This window comes from Chironomus tepperi, unplaced genomic scaffold (genome assembly GCF_022539635.2).
Source record: "Chironomus tepperi strain 1889 unplaced genomic scaffold, CSIRO-AGI_Ctep_v1 contig_123, whole genome shotgun sequence".
Classification (NCBI taxonomy): Eukaryota; Metazoa; Arthropoda; class Insecta; order Diptera; family Chironomidae; genus Chironomus; species Chironomus tepperi.
The window spans coordinates 731,785-748,631 of NW_027226245.1; the positions used below are offsets into that span (position 1 = coordinate 731,785).

The 16,847-nt window shown below is 34.6% G+C and overlaps 1 protein-coding gene across 1 annotated transcript in view; it reads right to left on the bottom strand.

Moving 5' to 3' along the window:
• beat-Ib (beaten path Ib) overlaps positions 1–15,440 on the bottom strand; it is a 100,410-nt gene extending 84,970 nt beyond the window's left edge. The window contains exon 1 of the mRNA XM_070636292.1: positions 14,956–15,440. The gene's annotated coding sequence lies outside the window, so the exon portion shown is untranslated. The remainder of the gene's footprint in view (positions 1–14,955) is intronic.
• Positions 15,441–16,847: the final 1,407 nt, after the last annotated feature.

Here is a 16,847-nt window from a genome sequence, read left to right on the forward strand (position 1 = left end):
GAGTATACTTATTCTCTGTTTCTAGCCACATAATCTTAATTTGTGTTATTCGCGAGGCACAAATGTGTTATATTCATGCAGTTGTCATAATTATCTTTCGGAATAACCCAGAGAATTACATATTTTGTTTATTCATAATTAGTAATACTTTTCTTATCAATTCTCTTGATTCATGCTTCAATTGAGATAATGTGATACTTTTAGGATTGTTCGAGAGCAAAAAGTCATTTTGATGAAATTATTAAATGTTGATAAGATTTTTTAGTCATCGCTAAACTGTCGTGACGAATGCTTTTGCTATGTAGTCATCGCATGGTGTCGCTTGATCTATTTATCTAGCCATACTTCATGTCCCTGATATGTTCCATGATCAAATGTTGTCAGTTCCAATTGAGTTAGGTACATTAGGGTTAATTGCCCTGGTGTAGTAGTAAGCAACCTTTTTTTGGCCATTGCATATCTCAGCCATAGATTGAAGTTTCATAAATGTATCTAGCTTATATAGTTCACATCGGATCGACTAATATAAGCAAGTACTCAAGATCCACCCTAATAATTATTGTGTAAAGTGGCAACAGGCTTTATAAAGTCAGCATGATCATTATTATCATAAAGTATCTTCTAATATTCTACTAAATTCAAAATCAGTCTATTCTGCTTGAAAATGCGCTTTAAACCAAAATCCCTAAGAAACATCAAACTTTGATGTAAATCTTTCATCCTTCTTACTTTTCTTACATACATGAAGCATAGTTTACAGTATCCATTTTAAAAATGTAATATGAATGTGCTATATGTACATCCATATACACATGTATATGTAGCCAAGTTCCACAGCATAAAAAGGGCCACATAGCTTTATTGCTGAGATTTGCTATCTATGCCCTCATATCGTACATGAATAAAATTCTTTTTTACAATGCTCAGCAGAAGATTCTTTTCATTTTTTTTTTTTGTTCTTGTTCCTTCCCCATCTAGCTGATCTGAAATGTTTTACATTATTTCATTACTTAATTTATTCATACATATTGGGATTAAAGTAATTTCATGCTAAAAATGTGATGTCTCTACACTTTTTTTTCTTGTTCCTACACATGAAAATTCGTTGATTCTTGCAAATATTTTAGGAAATTTTATGTTTTTTTTTCTTTAATAATATTAAAATTTTTTTTAAGCAGAATGGAAGTTTATTTATGACAAAAGCATGCTCATATGCCAGAAATTTTCCTTTCATCCCCTCCTTACAACAACTCTCAGCTCATAGCTCCTTTTTAGTTACCGCTTGACACAACATAAGCCATAACACAGCTACTAGCAATGTTATATATGTGAATATAAATACAATAACTGTGTATATTATGTGAGGAAATAGGAAAAAGGAGGAAATTTTTGTGGATGCCCAGTGGGAGTGAATGATTTTTTTCGGATGATGAAGAGGATTGTTTAGAATTTTACATCAGTTTCTAGAAGCTGTAAGCTATGAAATTAAGTAAAATATTCAAATTAAGTCAATTATGTAAATAGACTTGAAGTTAGCATTTAGTAACATGAAGTTGACTTCCATTTAAAGAATCAAAAGCAAATTAGAAGTTGCTGAAGTTAGCTTCAACTTCAATGACTTGAAGTTGGCGTCAAATGCGTTTAAGCTTAAGTTGTGAAGTTGGCACTGAATGACTTGAAGTTGGCAATGAATAACTTGAAGTTGGCATTGAATGACTTGAAGTTGGTAATTGAATGACTTGAAGTTGGCATTGAATGACTTGAAATTGGAATTAAATGACAATAAATTGGCTTTAAGTGTCTTGAATTGGTTAATCACTTGTTGTTGACTCTGAATGTCTTGAAGTTGGCGTTGAATAACTTGAAAGTATCATTGAATGACTTGAAGTTGGCATCAAATGAATTACTTGAAGTTAGTGCTAATTAATTTCAAATTGTCGGTAAAATTAAAAGTTAACAAATGACTTGAATTTGAAGTTATCTGACTTGAAGTTAACGCTAGTTGACTTGTAGTTGATTTTCTATTCAACCTGAAGTTGACTTCAAATAACCCTAAAATTGCCAAAAATGTGAATACTTTGCATTACATCATCAGAAACACATTTAAAGAGTTCAATGACACACAACCCTTAAAAGAACTCGAAATTCTCCATCCTTGACTCATCAAATTCCAAAGAACTCAACTCTACATGTTGCTCAGACTCCTACAGAGATGATACAAAGTTATTATCCAAGAATAAACAAAAAATTGAATCCTTAACAAAAATATGCAGAAATCCGATAAGTTTGACATTAACAAAAATCATTTTACTACTAGCAACATGAAATAAAATCAAATTTATGAGTAAAGCAGACAACTTTTCAACTGAATATCCTTTCAATTACATAGCATTGGGATTGACATTTGTTTGATATTTGATATTCAGCAAACAACAACAACAACAAAAAAGTCGGAAAATAATTGAAATTGATGAAAAAAATGTTTTTAGCCTACAGAAAAAGGCTCAGATTTATGGGCTGAGAGTTGTGTCAAATTTCATAGAATTTTTTCCTCCTTCTTTTATTAACTGAAGATGTCTTGGGAGATATTTATTTAAATAGCGACTGTTTATTGTATTTGAATTCTTAAAGATTGTTGGAAGACTTTAAACGATTCAAATGGGAAAGATATACGGATATGTGTGGGAAGTTAGCATGAGTGTCACTCTAGTCGTAAGTTAGAATATTGAGTCTCGTTCTGCTTAGCTTCACTCGATCTAAGAGATATTCAATCACGCTCAGTTCAGCTTCGCTCGATCTAAGAAATATTGAGTCACGCTCAGCTTAGCTTCGCTCAATCTGAAGTATATTGAGTCACGCTCAACTTTGCTTCGCTCGATGCTCGAATTGAAGGACATTGAATCACGCTCAGCTTAGCTTCGCTCAATCTAAGAGATATTGAGTCACGCTCGACTTTGCTTTGCTCGATCTAAAAGACATTGAGTCGCGCTCAGCTTAGCTACGCTCGATCGAAGAGATATTGAGTCACGCTCAGTTCAACTTCGCTCGATCTAAGAGATATTGAGTCACGCTCAGCTTAGCTTCGCTCGATCTAAGAGATATTGAGTCACGCTCAGCTTAACTTCGCTCGATCTAAGAGATATTGAGTTACTCTAAAGTTTGCTTCGCTCGATCTGAGGAATATTGAGCCACGCTCAGCTCAGTTTCGCTCGATTTGAGAGATATTGAGTCATGCCCAGCTTAGCTCCGCTCGATCTAAGAGATATTGAATCACTCTCAGCTCAGCTGGCTCGATCTAAGAGATATTTAGTCACGCTCAGTTCAGTTTCACTCGATCTAAGAGATTTAGAGTCACGCTCAGCTTAGCTTGGCTCGATCTGAGAGATATTGAGCCACGTTAGATCTGAATAAGGCTAAAACGCAGCCAACTTTAAACAAGCTTCTACATTGTTCTATTTCCTTGCCAATTCTCAATAGATTTGATCTACCCTCCGAACAAAAAAATTCCACACAATCATCATCACCATCATCCCCTCCAGGAGTTTATTTAAGGCGACAACAAATAAAATTCACTCTCAACGATCTCAAAGTAATGAATATATTAAAAAATTATATTCAACAACATGTGTGCACTCTTTAGGAGGCGAAAGACGATGGCATAAGAAGAGCGAAAGCATCAACTTGATACTTTATGGATTTATGGAAAAAAAAAATATCATATACAAGAGGAATGAACGCAGAGTAGCAAAAAAAAAAAAAGAAAAATGAAATTCCATATACCGCATCATTATAAAAATTCCTTCTGTCTTCTCATACTCAAATAAAGAAAAATATATTGTTCGTACGTACTCCATGTGTCTACGTATGTGCCGTAAAAAAAAATACATATAGGGAGAAAAACAAGTGGAAATAAAGGAGAGAAAAAAAGCAGTGGGAGTTTAAATTTAATAAATTTTTCTTTTTTCGAAGACATAAGCTTAAGGCATAAGTACGAAGACAGAGGATGTGTCGCAACGAAAATGAAATTGAGTGATATTTTACCATAAAAAACTTTCTCATATTTTTCAATCATATTTTCCGTTCTTTTTTTTTATTCAATCAAATTCAATAGATTGATGTTGTGGTGTGGTCTGGAAATTTGAGGAGTTTCTGGCTGATAAATTATTTGTGAAGTTGCTTCATTCATTAATTTTATTTGTGGCAGTTTTGATGGGGAATGACACATTTATGGCAGGGAGTTTCTGGTAAATGTTGTGCAATTTTCTGGATGAAGAATTTTTGGTAAATTGCAAGACATTATGGTGTTATTTAATGCAGTGGTGGGCAACCTGTGTGACGCGGCACATTTTTTTTTACTTACTTCCTTGGTTAGGAATGTTGGTTTTAAAATGGAATATTGTTGTTGCTTGGGAAGAGACACAAGCTTGCTATACTGTCCTTTATTGGAATCCACAAAGGAAAAGGCGTCCAGGTGCTCTAAGAGCAACATGTCGTAAGACGGTAATGAAGGAATGGCAGTTGGATGTCAAAACTTTGTGATACAACCAGCAACAGAGTCAGATGGAAAGCATTTTGTAGCAACCTAGGTTCCAAGTCAGAACATGGTTCCAATAAGTAGTAAGTTACTTGTTAGGACGCAGCCAAGAGAGGCCATTGTTGGACGTAGGGAATGTCTAAAGACAGCTCCTTTGGAACCTGCCAGTTCAGGATATTAGGGACTCTAGCGTCCTTTTCTACACATCCTATCCAGAAATTCTTCTGTCTTCTACGCGATCTCTTGTCATCCATAAAGCTGCGGCACAATAATATAATGCCATATGTATGAACAGCATACCGAATGCAATTTCTGTCGTGACTTACCGCCAAAATGTACCATGACACAAAAAAAAAGGTTGCCCATCACTGACTTAAAAACAATTTTGACACGGAAGTGGCAATAAAAAAAAGTCCTGAAAAACAGACGATAAATGGATATAAATGCTGTTTACAGGAACGAAATGTTTGCTTAGTAAGCACAATTTATGAAGGAATGAAGCATTTAATTGCATCAATTTGAAGAAATATAAGGGTTGTTAACCTATGACAGTTATCGGAATAAATAAATGCTTGATTTTATTACATATTCCTTGCCATTTTCGGATTTAAAATTCATAAAACTGAATCAGCAATTGATATAGGTGGGGATTGAAGCTTTATCTTTTATGGAGAGGTAGGATAAATGATAAGCGATTATCGTTTGATGTTGCATGATATCTCGCTTATTTAGGGATGTTACATGCAGCCAAATACTGAAATGTAAACTGGAGGAACTTTAGTAGCATATACTGAACTCCATTTTGTTAGGGTTCAAATCTTATGACCAAATTCTTCACTTTTCTAGAGTTTTTCGCGTCAAAAATCTCATTACCCTGAGAAATCTGATTTTACTCATAACTGACCACAGTCATGCTAGTTTCACATTGCTTTATTTTCCCCAAATTAGCCACAGACAGGCAGATTAGTGCAGACTGTAGGGTTCATGTAAAACTGAAGGCCAGTAGCCTGTGATGAACTATGTGGTACAGCGCAAAACCTAAGCAACTATGTACAGACTTGAGCATCTAAACTATAGGAAGTTCAGATATGTGCTCCCTCCTTTTCTATAATTTTTGGACCAACTTCAATGATTAGAGCGACCATCCAATGTCTCCAAGGATCCGCTATGTCATCACGATGACAACAAGACGTAAGGGTGTCATAATGGCTGCGAATCGGTAGATTTCGGACCATTTTTAGGTCGAGAATGAAATTTGCGGCTTCGTGCTGTTCGGGTACATAGAAAACTTTATTAAATGGACTATCCAAAATCAAAGATTATCCAATAGGATTCAATATAGTCAAAAATGACATTAAAGTCCATAATTAAATATTTCAATTGTACACAATTGAACAGGTGACTTCAATAAATTCAAAAATAATTTATTGAATATTTTCCATCCATTTCAGTCCCATTCCATTCCCCTTCATCACCAACAAGGAGAAAAAAACATCACAACGACGACAAGAAAAAAAAGTCAAATTGAATGAATATTGCAGATGAATTGTCTCAACATTGCAAAATGATGAAAATATAAATTTCGAAGACAAAAACATAAAAAACCACAAACAGAACATGGGGGGACAAACTGACGGCTGGTTGGCGGTTAAATGATGGAATGGAATGAATAAATGGATGAGAAATGTTATAAAATAAAATGAAGCATAAAAGAGCGAAGAGCTGGCACCAAAAAAAAAATATTTTCTTCTTCCTTCTTAAATGAAAAAAAAAAATAAAATAAAAAGAAGGAAAAGTTTCTTCTTGTGGTGATGGAAATGACGGCACAAGACGATAGACAGAAGATATGGATGTATATGAGTAAAGGAAAACCACAAGGAAAAAATGAAATTATAATAAATTAAACCGAAAATTGTGTAATATGCATATTTTCAAGTTATCAAAACAGTTTTTGTGTGCCTTCTTATGAGCAACCCTCATCTGATGTTTGTCGTTAGTGCCATCAAAAGGCGATGATGGGGAATGTCAGGGGTGGGTTTAGGGGTGTTGATAGAGGGATTTGATGTAGTAATTCCTAAAATTCTCAAAATTCTTAGAATTAAGTGATTCTGGACCATTTAAGCTTGTCAGGAGGAAGAGACCATCCCTCCTTCACATCCATAGGGTGCCCCTCCCGATATATCCACAGGCTTTGGTGCAAAAATTCTCAAAATTCGAAATGTACTTAGAATTCAGTGATTCTGATCCATTTAGGCTTATTAGGAAGAAAATCGCCCTTAATCCACCCCTTCATCACTCATATCCACAGGGTGTCCCTCCAAGAATGTCAGAAGTGGGTATAGGTGCTGTTCATTGAGGTACTTGGTCTAAATTTTAATATGCTTTGACTTAAGTGATTCTTAACTAATTAAGACTGTCAGGAAGAAGTGACCAACCTCCCTTCTCTTCCATTCTTCATATCCACATGGTACACATTCGGGGATGTCAGGGGTGAATGTAAGGACTGCTAATAGAAGGGTTTAATGCAGAAATTCTCAAAATTCTAAATATCCTTGCAATTAAGTGATTCTAAGCCATTTAAGCTTGCCAGAAAGAAGTCCACCACCTAACCCATCCCAATTATCCCTCAAATCCACAGGGTGCCCCTTCTGGCTACACCACTGACAGACATTGAGCATGAGGTAATTTCTTCCAATTCTCTTTTTTTGTTTTCATTCTTGTCTCCTCTTTTGCAATTCACAGATAAATATTATTATTTTTTTCTATATTCTGTGCCTGCTCCTGTGAAATAATGCCTATCATACCACATGCCTACCGAAAAAAACAACAACAGCAAGGATTTATGTAGAGAAAAAAAAAATCTGGCAGTGGTGGTTGTGGAGAAAACATGAACACAAAAGCGACTGTGATGGAAAGTACAAAGGCACACAAATTCCATAATTTTTTTTTTTTTTTTGGTGGAATTCCTTTTTTGTTGTTGAAAATTTAGGTTATGAGTTCATTTGGGGACGGGGCGCGATGGAGATGGTGCTGGAGGAAATGATGATATAATGAAAGTTTTTGTGGATTTGTGAATTTGAATTTACTGCACAACTTTGTGGCTGTTTTTGCTTGTTATTTAATCTGAGAAGAAGAAGTTGGTATTGGAATATATTGCGTAAATTGATGGAAGTAAGAAGTCGTACTTTATTTACTGTATGTAAAGTTTTGTGTTCATGGAAGTGGATTGTTAAATTTAGAGCATAAAGTCAAATTTTATTAAGTTTTCAGAAGACATGTTTAATACTTAATCACAGACTTTATTGCAGTAAGTCAGACACTCGAGTGTCACGATATAAATAAGGATAGTCATGTAAAATTCATGTTTGATGCAGGGTGTGATGTCTAAACTTCATGTGCTGTGATCTAATCATCACATACACACATAAATATTGTCCACACGGCAGCAAAGCGGATACAATAATCGGAACCAATTAGTTGACAATGATTTCCGACCTTCCATGTTACTATCAGATGTCTTTCATTGCCAAGAAGAAGCTGCTTAGTTTTAATTGTACTGTTCGCTTGGCTAACTTATGGGAAATGTTTATTGAATGCAGTTTAAGGCAGCATTTAAAGGTATGGCTTTAAAATTACTGCTAAATTGTTGGTTCAAATCCTGTCATTTCTAAATTTGTTCTTTTTCAGGGGGTCATGTCCTCCTGACCTGTGGGAGGTCAAGGATCACAACTGATCTGAACGACCTGCAAAGTAAGTAAGTAAGTAAGTTATTTTTCAGAAGTTTCGATTCTTCGACTGCTTAATGTACGAGATCAACCGTAAATTAGAATTTTTGACAGCTTTGTATTAAGAAACGGGTCTGAAACTTGAAGTGTAGTAAGAGACATAGAGACAAGAGTTACTGGACTACTTAAAGATTGGAAAATTGTAGGGTTCGTCCAAAATTACAGGCCTGCAGAGAAAAAAATGTAGATCAACAGTCCCAGTGAGCTATAAGGTGGAATCGAAGACAACAGGCCTGCGCACCAGTAAATGCAAACCTGCAGTTCTTGACCGACCCCTAGAATATTGATAGAATGGACCCGAAGTATCACGTTATACCAACTGAAGATCGAAATTTCTGGAACTTCACTGGATTAAGTTAGTTAGTTTAGTTCGCTGGCCGTACAGATCAAGTGTGATCCATGGCCTTCCTCTGTCGGTTCCTGAAGCTGGCTCTATCGCTGGCTACCGCTTGCTGATAACTGGATTAAGTTCCCCTCTTATTAACCGTTCTTACTTAAGCCTTAATTTAATTTAAGTCAAAAATATGCACTTTATACCATAACCTTCCATAACTTCCCTACCACATCACTGGTATTTGTTTGAATGACACAAAAAAAAAATATTTATTGGTCTTCTTATTGTTTCCTCATAATAAAGACTAAAGCAAGTGAAATAGATCTAGACACAGTGAGTCAAAAAAGATTCTCATAGATATCAAGGCAATAGAGAAAACGATAGAATGAGACAAGAAGGAAAGGCATGCAGTAAAATATGCGTATCAAAACACATAAAAAGTCTATCAAAAGAAATAAATGGCAAAGGAGGAGTAGGCAGCACACAAAAAAGGGCACAAAGAGTCAAATCATTCAAGATATAAAATTTTTTTTCTTATACTGTATCTAAAGTTATGCAAATATTTGGTTCCGTCGAAGGAAAGCAAAAAGGAATGGCAGACACACGCACCGTCATTCACTTGCGTATAAGGCATAAAAATAAGAAATAAATAAAATCGGAAATGGTCCAGAAAATAAAATATAATCACAAAATTATCCAGTACTTTGCCATGCCTCTATGTTCGTACTTTATGCTACTTTATGTGCTTTACAGACATATCATGGGAAAATGTCTTTTGGGGAGCTTATGGGACGACAGCACAGAAAAAAAGCGAATGGAAATTAAATGCAAAAGTAATCTGCTGGTGCCAGGACTTTTTTTTTTATCCATATCCATTTTCTGTTGCCTTTTTTTCTCACCATTTATTTCTGTTGCTGTTAATGCAATTCACAGAAACGAGTTTAAAATTGATGCAAAATGGCTAAATGCTTTTGGTGCTGATTTCAAGGGATGGCGAAGCTCGTTATAATAAATTCATGTTGTTGAACCTATTTTGACCCAATTTTTATGATGTGGAACAGCTGTTGATGATATTAATTAATATTATGAATAGCTGTCATGCTTTTGTTATGACATTTACTTCAAAATTGGCCTTAAAAAGTTTTTTAAGGAATGGAAAGAAAGTAAACAGCTTCTGTTATTTATCATTGAGTTTTAAATAAGGTTGAGGGGATTTTTGAGATAGGATATGGGGTTACGGATGTTTTTGAATTTGGGATGAGTTTAAGAAGCTGGATTAGATCAGTGGTAGGCAACCTGTGAGCCGCGACATACTATTAGATGCCATGAACCATATGCCGTCATATTGGCAGATATCGTTTTCTAGTGGGATTCGAACCCACGAACTCACAAATGAGTGAAACAGAGAGCCGGTCTTCTATCTAACCACTCGACTACAGAGGCCTTACTCTCATACTGGCAGATCCGAGTTCTGTCTGATGCGCCAGACTTCAGGGGAGTATTCAGAGGTGGGTTAGAGTGTTTATGCTTCCCCATGCTTACTCAAAGAGCGGCGTGCCGTCGAATTTTATTGGAAAGTCATGAACCTCATCCTGAGTACGTTTTCATTTGAGGCTTACTGCCAAAGTGTTTGGAGCTGTGTTCGGACAACAATGTCCCCTTATCAAGCAAGCAATATGCAACATCTTCATCCTTAACTTCCTCCAACCTGAACCTCTCAATGTGTTCAAGCTTAAAGACACCACCTAACCATCTTTAATAATTCTCAAAACTCCCCGAAAAAAAAAGAAATGTCGAATGTCAACAACTGACAATATAATTCAAAATGAAAAATCCCAGCGGCAAGCAACATCAGTTCATTTAAGAAGTTTACGGCACAGTCGTTAGCCTAAATTTACAGAGCATTTTCCCTTCATGAATTAATAATGAATTCATTGGAAAAATTGGGGAAATTCAAGAAAATTTCAAAATGAAATGCGTTCTCATGAAATTTCATAAGCATTACCCGGAAGTAGGACTTGAAAGCAGAGATTTTAAGAATCGCTTAAAATTCAAAACTTTCATAAGCTCATCAGCATCCAAATCTGTTCAATTCACTATCAATTATCCATCCTCATCCTGAATTAATACACTAATTAAGTAGACAGACGTTCAGGACTGTAGAAATTCCTTCTTAAAAACTTTCCATTTAATTGAAGCTAATTTAATCAGCTTTAAAACTTTTCACAGAAAAAAACGAAGAAAAATGTCTCAATTTTCTCAAAATAATTTTGTTCCACCCTCGTATTCCTCAAGGCAGGCACAGCAAAAAAATTTTTCTTATTTTAAAACTTGAGCCCAAAGATTCTTTTTTTGTTGGTCTCACAACAAAAAACAAGGGTGAAGGAACCGATAAAAAAGTGAGTGAAAATTGTCGTTAATTGCATGAGCCATTAGAAAAGTTGTTCCATATGAAGGGATCAAAAAAGCAGAACAGAAGCAGAATCACCAAAAAAATATGAACATATTGCAATGAAGCACAAAAAGAAACTAAATTTATTTATGGGGTTAGTTCATGTAAAATGGGAATGGTGTTCAATTCTGAGGTTGCTATTGCAGGTTATGGTCTAAATAGACACAATGTATTGCTTATGAAGGTGAACATTCAGATAAGAGAATGGCATTGGTTTTTGACAGACACCCTAACAGGCGAAAATACCGCTTTTAGGTACCGTAGTGGTATTTCTGTATGATCAAGGCATGTTCTTTGCCTGTTATGGACACTTCACTGAGTGTGAGACTGAATGGGCTACAATGATATTTGGTGCCTGAATACAACATGAATTATAGTTGATCTGAATGTTGACTTGTGTACTAAACGCTTCTGTTACTAATACCAGGAGATTTGACTCTAAAAGTACACAACTGATCAGTTCCGCATTTTAGTATGTTCCTATAGGTACAAATGGCAAACGTCACATATTGACTCCAACAATTTTCTGTCGTGGATATATTTAGTAGCTTAAAAGTCATAGGTTCGATTATTTTCATTGCCAAAATTTGTAATTTTTCTGAAATTTAGATGCTTCGGTTACTTAAGGAGCGGAGATCAAGATGAAATTGACACTCTGAGCAACGTTAGACTTAGGGAGCTAGTCAAGAACTTGAAGTGTTGTGAGAGACACTCCTGTGTCATTTGGTTCCAACTGCAAAAAACTGACACTGAATACATATTTGTCCAAAAATTCCACATTCCAGTGATGAAGTCGTCCATCAATCTAAAGACCCCCCGAACTTTTAATAAACATAATTTATGAACAACTGTTTCGACATGGAAGCGATTTCATAAAAGATACACACAAATTAAATCAAAAAAAGAGAAAAGAAAAAAGGTAAAAAGGAAAAGATTTTTTTCTCATTTTTATTTCTTCTTTTTACATCCTTTCGTGACCAAAATGCGTATGTGTGATTTGATTTTTGCCTTTTCTTTCTTTCTTTCTCTTCCTTTTTTTTCATAAATTCAATAAGATGAAACATAAAGCATGAAGAAGTCGAAGCAATTCATCAAAAACCATAACATAATACTAAAGAATTATGTAATCAATAGCGTGTAGATATCGTCGACTGTACGCACCTCATCGTGCATGTTATGTGGAGATTATGAATTATTTGTGACTTTATGGTAAAGCTCATATTTGCTGGCTATTTTGTGCGGAATCAAGAAAAAAAGTTTTTTTATTCAGTAGAATTTGTCAGCTTTTGTAATCCTAGCTAACATGAATACAGATTAATGTTTTAGGAAATGCTGTAGAGCTGACAAAATTAATCGAAAGTTTTTTTGATACATTGGATGGATTTTATTGGGCGTTGATTGGGAAATATTCATGGATATTCGATGGAATAAACTTTTATTTTTTGGGAATTGAAACTTGATTGAAGTTATTGGATTAGTTTTGGCTTGTTACTCGGAATCATTATGCTGGATAGCGATAGGTTGGTGAGAAATGGGGGGTATTTTGGTGGAATTCGAATTTAGATCTTTTTAATAAAAGTTCATGCAATTTTTGATAGTCACAACCGGCACATGTATTTCATGGTAACCAGTTGGGCTCCCCACAAAGCAGCCAAATGGCAATTTGTGTAGCTGTGAGCATGAAAATTGCTACTTGAACGACATATAGCAGCCACTTGGTTGCCATGGATAATATGTGTCAATCGGGATGTTTCCTTAACAGTAAAATGCGGCAAATGTAATTTTTTGTTGAAAAATTAGACCAAAATCAGCCATCATTGGATCCGTCATATCTAACTGTCAACGTAGTGAGGTATAGTGACGTACCAATGTCCTGGTGTGGCGTCGATGTAGTGCTCTAGTATGTATATTAGCGAGTTAGAGTCTCAAAAGGACAGCGTGTTTGCTTGGGTACCGGTCCGTCACTTTATTGACGATAAGACGCGAAATTGCCTTGACGATACCATGACGGCTGATTTCGACCCATTTTTACAGCCTTTTTGCTACATTGTGCTGCTCGGGAATCAAACTAAATACCATCCAAATCGACCTTACCATAAGCATAATCACATACAAAAGTTGACAGTAATTAATTTTCATCTCAATAAAAATCATTTATTCTTAGTTCCTTAAATAACACTTATTCATCACAGTCGTCAACACAAAAATTTCCTCAGAAAGGCTCAAATCCTATTTTCTATGATTTCATTTTCTTGCGAATTTGTTCCTCTTTTATTAAGCAAAAAAATTCCCAAATCTGACATATTTTATGAATAATCAAGAAAAAAATGTTCAAAAGACCAAAAATTCATCAGTACTTCCTAGAAAAACAGACTCTATTAGGGATATTATTTGATGAGATTTATCTTCCTGGAAGTTTATTTCATATTTAGGGAGATAATATTTATTCTGCATCACGGATGCTTTTTGCTGGATTTTTTTGATGCTGATTTCTTAGAACTATTTTCTTTCATGAATGATGAAAATCTTTTAAAAGCAGGATTTAGGAATAAAATCTGGATATTCTTGAGTTTCTTAGAATTTACAAGGGATTTTAAATAAAAGAAATTTGAATTTTTAGGATTTTAATTTTTTAATGCAGAGAGCAATTGCCGAGTGGAACAACAATGCTTAACAAAATTGTAAAAAAACCTCCCTCTCTAACTTCTATCTACGGAATTTACGAATATAGAATTTTCCCAAATACATTAATTTTGTATTGTCTAAATGACAACAGCATTGCGCGAGTCCTCATCTAATCGACAAGCACACTTTGTAATAGATTGAGGAAACCGCCTCTGGTGGGAATCAAACCAACATCTTTACAACAGAAAGTCTTTTAGAAATCCTGTCTGTTGTCAATCTAGGCTACGTTACTAAATCCGGAGTATGTAGGCAGATTCGCCTACATATAGCTCAATATTCTAGGTTCCACTCTATTATTGAACTAAAATCAGAACAAAAATCACAAATATTGCAGCTCATAAAATTTTTAAAATGCTTTCAAAATACCAGAAGGATAATATTTAAAATCGAAAATAATTTATTTTTATGAAATCAGATGACTTTTTCCATAAATATTTTATTAGAATTAGTCACACAAAAGTATAGTCGAATAATATGAATTGGAATTTTGGACATATTATTCTGTATTTTCTCTAACAAACGCTACACGCTCAATTATATTTTTTAAGTATACTCATGAATACACTCTTTTAGATGTGGATGCTCATTGTCTGTTAGGGTCTTTGTCATTTTTAGACTCTACAATAATTAGACCTCAAGTTTAATTCAAATTACAAATGAAGTTAAGCCAGCGACATATTCAGAAGTTCGGCCTCCTTTTTGATCAAAATTCATCAATTTTCTTAGGTTCTGAAGTTAAAAATCCAATCAATTTGCCAAATTTTTGCATATTTTACAATACTCCCGACTTTCTGACTACACTCCTGAGTTGAGTAAATTTAAGTCGATTTTTTCACACAAATTTCGAATTTTAAGAGGCTAATACAGTTAAAATACTGTAGAACTTTGAAGAAGAAATAGATTTCCATGACTAAGAGCTCAAAGTTGACCAAGAATACTTTGCATGAAAAACTAAACAAAATTTTAATTTATTGCATATAAACTTTGAGATGACTTCCAACTCTACCATGGACACCTGCTCACAAAAATTCATTCTTTATCACCAAAAAGTGTTCAAAATTTCCATTAAAAATTGAATATGAAATTTTATGTTTTTTTAAAAATTAATTTCCAATTTTATCCAATAAAATGCGCTTTAAATGTTCAACCTTAGTGCTTCACTTACTTTTTCACTTATTTAATTTGTTATGTAAACAATTCGAATCAGTCCAATCAATCACGAAATAATAAAAATTCCTAGTTTTAATATTTATTTATTTCACTAAAAATAGATAAACTTTTTGTATATTTTTATATCCTCACAACTGCATTTAATTCTATTATTCATGAACAAAAAGTCCAGCATACAGCACAACACACACACGAGAGAGATTTTTAATGCTAAAAATTCAGTTCCGAGTTCATTGATAACGTTAATTAATCATTTATTCAAATACAAGCTGAAAATGTGTAGCACATCAATCAAGCACTTCCATATTTTTTTTATCTTTTATTGATGTGCCTTTTAGCTATGTCCACAAGATTCTTGATTGATGCTTAATGCACCGACTTTAATATAATATTCTTATTATTATTATTTATTGGGGTATATCCTCTACGTGAGGAGTTTAATGATCGACCAAAAAAGAAATTAACACTCTATTACACTTGAGAGCTATTCACAGACTATATGCTGCATGCAGGATATTTTTGTTATTGAAGGGAAATGGCTCATGGAATGATGAGATTCTCTTTTGAGTAATTCCAATGGAATGTGAAGGCAGAGCTTTTTGAGAGAAGCTTTTTTTCTCTCTCAGAGCTGGAAATTTTGAGAGAGAAATTTTTGTGCATCACTTTGTGCATCCTTTATAAATATTTAATTAATTTCAGTGAAAATTACATGAATAAACTTCAAAAGGAAAATATTACGTACGGGTTTTTGTGTGTGGAAGGTATGAAAAGTGATTGTAACCTTTTACATGGAAATATGTTTGGGGATTTTAATGAAGAATTGAGAGAGAGAAATGTTGATGATGAATTTTTATTTGAGATTAAATACATGAAATTCTGAGAAATTAATTACATTTTTTGCTATGATGAATGCAATCAATTGCAGACGATAAGTACGGAGAATATTTTGGAAAAATATTTATTTTGAGGTTTTAACTGAAATTAAACAAAAATAATTCACTTACATTCTTGGATAATACACAGAATTATGAATGTAGCTTTAGGACTGTGTAGTTCCTTACCCGAAAGCAACTCGGCGTAGAATCTGGCGTGGAATTGTTAGATAATTCAACTCCAAGTCTACTTTACTTCAGCCCAGAGGTGGGCTACCTTTTATTTTCCGCGGAACACCTTGGTGGTTAACCTCGACTAAAACCACCCACGACATACGGTTCATGTTATTTTCATAAATTTTTGGCGGCACACTTCTCTAAACTGAAGCTTATTTTCATTGAATCCAGATTTTCAGCCAATTTCTACATCGTGTGCTTTCCGGGTCAGTACCACACACTTCTAACAAGGCAGGTCTTCTCTAAGTCAATAATGGTCATTTTATGTCACATGGTGAGTCGATGTGGATCCAAGGCATTGACACACGTTTCATCCGGATGAAAGGATTTTTCATCTCCATACAAAAATTTCATCTGGATGAATAATTTTTATAGGCCGGATGAAAACGGATGAAGAGTGTCAATGCCTTGGGCAGATCGGAAGCGGTATTGTTTCGTCTTTCTGTTCCTAGTTATTGTAATACCGACCAAATGGTTATGCGTTCAAGACTAGGCAAGAGGCACATTCTCACCTGTCCTTTTTCAAATCATATGCAGTGGATACGTAAAGCACAGCTTCTTTTTGTACATTAAGGACAGTAAGCTGACAATCGCGTCATCAAAGGAGTGGTTCTGATCCCACTGAGTCATGTGATCTGGCGCACCTTCACTCATTAGACAATGATTAACCGCGAAACGCCCTAGAGAAGCTCTGAGTATTAATGATCTGAACATCTAAAAATTTACATAATTTTCATGTATTCCCCTATCCGTTAATTGCACAAAGAGTTTAATATGA